Raw genomic sequence first — 8,067 nt, 5'->3', positions numbered from 1 at the left:
TACTTTTCTGAGAAACAAAAAATCCCACACGTTTAGAGGCCATTTTACTTTTCTCTTTCAAAAAATCTTATAAAAATCTTAAAAGAAAAAATCTAACAGTCTTATAAGAACCTCAAACAACAATGGAGGAGGAGTACTTGCACAAACAATCCAAAGTAGCTAAATCTGTTACAATAAAATAATCCAAGAGAGAGTTTCCTAAAAGTAAAAGTCTCATATATTTCCAAAAAACGAAAGTCTCATAAGTTTCAATCAAACGAAAAGAAACGCCCTTCCGCAGCCATATTCCTTCTTCTTCAAATTAGAATAAATACAAAGAAGATTCCAGAGTTAAGGTCCCATTTCGAACAGTTTTCAAAAAATCCTGTTAGGTTCTGTCTGCATGATAGGTGTACTCACAGTCATTAATTTCCTAAAACAGCAGAGATTAGATGCGCATCTGGCTTCGTTCTATTGAACGAAGGAGCCCGAAGCACGGAGAAGTCCCCGACTCTGGGGGAGCTCACCTAGCCCTCCCAGCTGGAAAAATGCGAAGGCTAAGGAGCTCTACCCCTATCGAGGAAGCTCACCCCCTCCCCTTTGCCCGGGGAGGGGGATTGAGCCGTGGAACAGCTGTTCCTGCGGCTCTAATGTGTCCTCGGGGCAGGCAGCCTCGAAGGGAAGCTGCCATCGGCGCCGCGATCCAACTGGAAGCCAAAGTACTCTTCTATTACTTTTTAAACAAATCTCCAGAATCTAGATAAAATTAATGGAAATTGGTAAATATTCAACTAATATTGAGGAAATCAATTTACTATTTGCAGTAACCAAAACAATAAGCAAAATAAAATTTTGAAGAGGCATGAAATCCTATTATTAAAATAAAAAATACAAGACCCTACTTTTAAAAAGATATGCATAAGACTGTTCATTGTATCATGTGAAGGTATTGATTTAACAGCTAACCAGCTTATGTAATGTAAGATATAAGCTGTAATGATGGGAATGACTCAGCAGGGTATGTGTCGCTTTAAGAGCCTTTATATAAAGGGCAGGCTCTGCTGATGTGTTCTCTTTTTCTTCCATTTCCTGCTGTAACTGCAGTTTGTTGGATCCTGCTTGTGTACTTATATTGTTCATGGTGTATGATATTATAGATAGTGTAAGATAAACCACCATTTCCTGTAGACCACTGTTTAATGTATTTATTCCTGGGTTATCTTATACAATAAGACTGTGCATGCTCTGACAGGTTATGGGCCCAAAGAGAGGAGAAACCAAGTGACAGCTTGACCAAGAGCCAGAGGGGTTCAGGCTTGTGGTTTGTTGTAGTTTGTGGTGGTAGCAGGCAACATGGACTCCATCAGTGTAATGGGAGGAGGTTTCATAGTGTCTCATTTGAATGAGACAAACTACCTCTCCTGGTGTCTGAAAATGGAGATGTACCTGCAAAGGGAGGAGTTGTGGATGATAGTTGCTGATCCACCTACAGCCCTGGATGATGGGGACCAGACAAAGAATAAGAAAGCAGTGGCCAGCATAATCCTGAGTTTGGAGGATAGCCAGCTGATACACGTGAGGGGTCTCCAGTCTGCTAAAGAGTGCTAGGAAGCTTTACACAGTGTGTATGTGAGAGAGACTGTGAGCAGCCAAGTAATGCTGACAAGAAAGCTATATAAGGCCCAGCTGAAACCGGAAGAGAGCATGTCTACTCATTTGCAGTCCATGAGAAAGACATTCCTAGAGTTAGAAGAAAAAGGAATGACTTTTACTGAGGCACACAAGTATATGTGGTGCTCAGTTCATTGGACACTTCATGGGGCATCCTAGTGACCAGTTTAGAGTCCATGCAAGAGAGGGACTTAACCATGATTTATTTGACTGGCCAATTGCTGGAGGAGGAACAGAAATGGCTGGAAAGGCAGCAGAGAGAGGGTGACAACGCATAGACCAGGCCTAAATCTGCAACATCCAAAGATGCCAGTAGAGCAACTGAGAACATTTGCATGGTAAAACGCTGTTTCACGTGTGGTACTACAAATCATCTCCAGAGACACTGCCCTGAGGGGAGAAACAGAGGAGCAGCAAAACAAGGTCATAGAGCTACACAACTGACATTTTCCCTGGAAGCAACATTAACTGAAAAAAACAATTGGCTGTTGGACAGTGGGGCAAGTCAGCATATTGCAAATGACCCACAAATGTTTTCAAACCTAAGACTAGCTAAACAAACATTTGTTAGCTTGGCTAATGGACAACAGTCTGCTGTTAAAGGGGAAGGTAAAGTTTATGTATCTGGTATTGGAGAAACATTGGATACTGTATTTTATGTACCAGAGTTAGAACATAATTTACTCAGTATTTCAAGCTTGGATAATATGTGGTATGAAGTACTGTTTGCAAATGGTCAATACACCATCAGGAAAGGTGGGAGGATTTGTGCACAAGGTGTTAAGCTGGATAATTTATATGTGTTAGGAAAGCAGCAGGATGGTTGTGCATGAACACTTACAAACACTCCCACGCATGATAATTGCATACATTTATTACACAGGAGGTTAGATCATGCAAGTTTTAGAGTGCTGCAAAGGATGCCAGATCTAGCTGAAGGACTACACATTAAGCAATGCAACACATATTTAGATTGCGCTATTTGTAAGGAATCAAAGTCCAGAGTGTATCCTGTAATTAAGAAAAGCTCAAGGCAAACAGAGTTTTGCAGCTAGTACATGCTGATTTAATTGGTCCTATGGTGCCCTCTCTAGGAAGAGCTAGGTACATACTAGTCTTAGTAGATAACTACACCAGATATGGGTTTTGTTATTTATTAAAGAGAAAATCAGAAGTTCTACAATAGTTCAAGCAATGGGTGAACTGTGTAGAGTGAAGATATGGCCATAAAGTATACCAGCTGCAAACAGACAGGAGAACAGAGTTCATGTCTGACAATTTCCAAAAGTGGCTGAGGAACTTAGGCATAGGGCATAGATGTACAAATCCGTACTCACCAGCAGAAAATGGAGTGGCTGAATGGAGGAATGGCATATTTCAAACCATGAAAGACTCACTACTGGCAGATGCAGGAATGAGTAAAACGTACTGGGGGGAAGCCATGAAAACAGCCAACTATCTAGTAAACAGGGTATGGAGTGTTGCTATCAATGAAACTCCATATTACCTGTTATATGGAAGGAAACCTTTATTGGCTCACCTAAGGATATTTGGCAGTTATGCCTGGGTGCATATTCCCAAAAGCACCAGAAGAAAGGGACAGAAAAAGGCCAGGAAACATAGGTTTGTTGGATATGAGCCAGGTTCCAAAGGGTATAGATTCACAGATGGAACAAAGAAGGTTGTGATTTCAAGGTCTGCTAGTTTTGCAGAACAAAACAATTGGGTGCATGCTAACACTGAGATGTTCATGCCAACACATAGCACTAGTTCTCAAGAAGGAGAAGCTACACAAAGCTCAATGAAGGAAGAACAGAATAGCAGGTCAGAAATAATAGGAATAGAAGAGGATAGACTGAGGTAAAGAGAGAAGTCACAGAAACACAGGAATAGATGATACAGAGGAGGTCTGAATGTAGTAATAAAGGTGTACCTCCTGATCGATTCTCAGCAAGTGGGGTTAGAGCATATTGTGTAAGGTATGAACCCTGTAATTACCAAGAGATGTTATCATTGCCTAAAGTAGAACAGGATAAATGGAAGGAGGCTATGGACAGAGAAATGGAGTCTATCAATGTGCATCAGGTGTTTACCCTCATGAGATTAACAGAAGGACAAAAGGCCATGGGGTGTAAAGAAGAAAGTTTTATATACCTATTAAAAGGCACAATGGACTTAGGACTAAGGATAAGGCCATCTGATGAATTATCATTATAATGTTATGTAGACAGTGACTGGGCAAATGATATGCATGACAGAGTCAAACTCAGGGTTTGTGATATTGTTTGCTGGCACTGTAATTGGATGGAAAGCCAGAAAACAACCTTCAATAGCACTGTCAACTATTGAAGCTGAATTTATAGCATTGTCTGAAGCATGTTCTCAATTAACCTGGTATATCCAATTATATACAGTATTGATGTAAAAGAAGCTGTGCCAATATTTGAAGACAATGCTGCATATATAAAGATGGCAACGGGAGAATGTATCGGAAGCAGAAGCAAACATGTAGACATAAAATAAAATAAAATAAAATAAAATAAAATAAAATATTGTAACATCAGGGAGGCTGTAAAGGATAAACTGATAAAGTTACAGCATTGTTCCACTGACAACAATATCGCTAATATGTTGACTAATCCTTTAAAGGCAGGCAAGGATCAAGAGTATGTAAAAGCATTTCGGTTAACAGCTGTTTAGCTTTAAATGGGAGCAGTGTCAAGGTATTGATTTAACAGCTAACCAGCTTATGTAACTTAAGATATAAAATGTAATGATGGGAATGACTCAGCAGGTCTGTGTCTCTTTAAGACTCTTTATATAAAGGGAAGGCTCTGCTGATGTGTTCTCTTTTTCTTCTGTTTTCTGCTGTAACTGTGGTTTGTTGGATCCTGCTGTATTAGCACATGTATGTATATTGTTCCTGATGTATGATATTATCGATAGTGTAAGATAAACCACCATTTACTGTAGACCACTGTTTACTGTGTTTACACCTGGGTTATCTTGCGCAATAAGACTGTGCAAGCTCTGACATATGATGTCAAAATCATAACCTATGTTAATGTACAAAATAGTGGGACAAAGTTTCCACAGTAGAATCACCAGACAACCATCATTTTGCTGTAGTAATATTTATGCTTTTATACAAAGTGACTGAAAAAAAGATTTAATTCACAAACTGCGCTAAACCATAACTTGATGTACATAGTAGCTTATATGAATTCAGCCATTGTAGTTTGTAGATCCTAACTTATCTTTTCATACATTAATCCATTCTATGATGGGTAGAATCAGAGATAGTTTGCTATGTAAGAAAGACTCTGTTTTCTCGTATTATAACAATTGCAATGACAACAAATAAATTCATATATTAGGACAATTCAAATATTTGAAAACATGGGATTTATATTTCTGTTCAACTCTCTATTAATAGAATTAGGAAGCAGAGAAAACTATAACATTTATCTTTCCTGCTCAAGTGTGTCACTATCATGGTCAGGTGCATTTTTCTTTTTAGTATGATTTCAAAGAAGGAGGAAGGGTTTCTGTTCATTTCCTTGTTTAAAATGTCTTTATTTTAGAGGAGGAGCAGAGCATGAATGGGATCGAGTATGCACGGTTCTCTCTATGTGGCTGTTTCTTCACTCCTGACTTGATGTTCTCTTCATCAGTCATTAAACCAGCAGTGAGCTATATCAGTCTGAAACAGGCTGTCCTGCTCTTGATCTTTATCCTGTTTTTATTGCCTTGCTTGCCATGGTAATCTTCCAGGGATAAAGTGAACAGATTTTACATATCTTACTCCTACCCTTGGACAGGCTCTAAATAAGCTGAGGATCACTTATAGCTTGAGGAAAGGCTATTTTCATATCATTCTAAAGGGAAGTCAAAGGAAACGTATTCATTTGTATTTCTTTACATTAAATTTTGATATATTATATTGTGATTTGTGTAACCATGATTTATTTGATAAATTATAATTGATGGGATTCTTAAAGTAGTATGCTAAGCAAAAGCAATGTAAACTATAGCATATGAAACTATACTATAGAAAATGAAACTTTAGTATATACAGTACATGAAAATCAGGTGAGTAAATCTCTGCAGTTCTTCCAATTCTGCTTCTGTGAATACTTTACTTCATATTATAAATCAACAATGATCTGCCAACCTCTGTTCTGTTATTTCTGATTCTGGATTTTGTTCTTTCCAGAACTGGTGCATTCATTTCAAATACCCTCTTCTTGTTGGACTTGATCTATGATAACGGATAATAATTTATTTGTTTTCAATCACTGTATAATTGCGATGGGTAAATACCTTTCCTTCCAATAGTTCTGCAACTGCAGACCCTGATTGTTGAGCCAGCAGTTCTGAGTCCTGTAGTCCATTTTTCACTAAATATCCAGGAACTCCAACATCTAGGTGGATCTTGTTAACCCAGGCAACATCCGAGCCAGTATGGCTTTCTGGAATTTATGTCTCACTATATTTTTTATGAGAGAGACATTTTTTGTCTGATTCCTCTGATGAGACCTGTCCAGTAGGGTTGAACCTCCAGCATCTTCCTCAGAGCACACAAGCCCCAAACCACAACAAGGTAGTGCCTCACTGGGGGATTGTTATTGTTATTGTTATTTACCCAATAATTTGTAGTAATACCTTTAACACCATGAAATAGCAACATCTGCCTATCCCAGGTTCTTGGAAGGACTTGGTAGATGGACAAAAATATCTGACTGTGAAGAACCATATTTCTGATGTATCCAATCACACTTGGCCAATAAAGAATTCTATTATTTTCTATAATATTCATTAAGGGTAGACAACCAACTAGAATGGCTTCATATTTCATCCAGGACTCCATTTGCAACATTCAGAGTTTTAATGATCTGGTGAGGCTGAATTTTTGGCTTTTTGTTTATGGACGGTTGGATGGAATTAAGAGATTCTATTCCACTCCTTTTCAAGTGCTACTTTTTCCCTTAAAGCATCTGATGCCTTCTGAAGCGTTCACTGATATTACACGCTTTAGGGATTTCAAAGAGCAAAATTCTGCTTAATATATCCATTTCAATTATTAAAGTCTTCCAAATGTGAAAAAAATGAACTGAGAACAGTGTCCCTACTCATTCAGATGATGTTATGCTGCCCCCAACTGTAGCCCAGAAATAGGACACAAAGTTAAAATATTACTGACAGGTTGAAAAATATTATTCACTTCTCCTTAGCATAATGTGCAAATCTGTTGGGAGGATCATGGCAACTTCCATGGGGTGGTGGTTTCATAACTATAGCCTCTAATGAATTGGAATTTTGAGAGAATATTTACTGAGGAAAGTTGAAAATATCAATAAAATTTTGTAAGATCCCATGTAAATTTCTTAAATTCAATTGATATCTCATTTTAGAAACTGGCCATAGTAACAAAAGATGCTCTATTAATCTGATTTATAGAAAAAGATGTTGTGTTGCTTTTTGTGGGTGTGTTGTTTAGTAGAACATTTTATATCCTCCATTTTGTTTTCTGCTTTTGTAAAGTTAAAGGAGGCAACACTTTCAGTCATAATAGCTAACAGCAAATATGCCTGATTTATCTGCAGAAAAGTGACTCACTAAGTGTGAACAGCACTGGGAATTCTTATTATGATGGTAAATGTTTACATTTTGTCCTGATAGAATTGGCAGTTTCTAATCCATTGGTATTTGATGGAACAGTGATGTAAGGCATGATTATTACAACAATCTTATTTTCTCCTAGAAATAGATGGTGGCAATCAGTGCAGAAGTGTGCAGTATTAAATTTAGCAGTCGTTCTTCAATCTTAGTAAACAAAGTATTTAGACATAGGCTTCATGTGTGGGCAGAAAGGCTGACAAACTCAAAGTATTAAAGAAAGGAGACAACCAAAGGCATTGTGATTCTGATGTAAATACATTTATATGTGTATAAAAGGGAATTTAGCATTTCATGTGTAAGCACTGCATGCAATATGGATATTGAAATACACTACAGGGTTAAATGGTTGTTGCAGCAAATAAGATTTTATATTTATATATGTTTTCGTAGATTTTCACGGGTACAGGTATGTAGGTCTTGGCGTATTCGGGTCTTTTCCCGTGTAAGATTGAGAGTATCTTGGCGACGTTTTGACGAGGTCCCACTCGTCATCTTCAGGCTGGGGTCTTTGGCTTCGTGCTTGTGCGAGCAAAGTGTGAGCTGCCGTCTCTCTATAAATATTGGTGGGGGTGTGTGGAGTGCTGGCTTAGTTGCTGTAGGTGGATTGGTTGGCTGTGTGGATTGGTTGGCTGTTATTGTTTGTGGAATGTTCAGCTGTTTCGTAACATCCTGAGTACTTGAGGTGCTGGCTGTGTGCCCATTAGTCTTTTGTGTTATAACGACCTGGGTAATGGG

Source organism: Protobothrops mucrosquamatus, unplaced genomic scaffold, assembly GCF_001527695.2.
Source record: "Protobothrops mucrosquamatus isolate PMUCROS unplaced genomic scaffold, P.Mucros_1.0 scaffold204, whole genome shotgun sequence".
Lineage (NCBI taxonomy): Eukaryota > Metazoa > Chordata > Lepidosauria > Squamata > Viperidae > Protobothrops > Protobothrops mucrosquamatus.
This window is presented reverse-complemented; position numbering follows the sequence as displayed.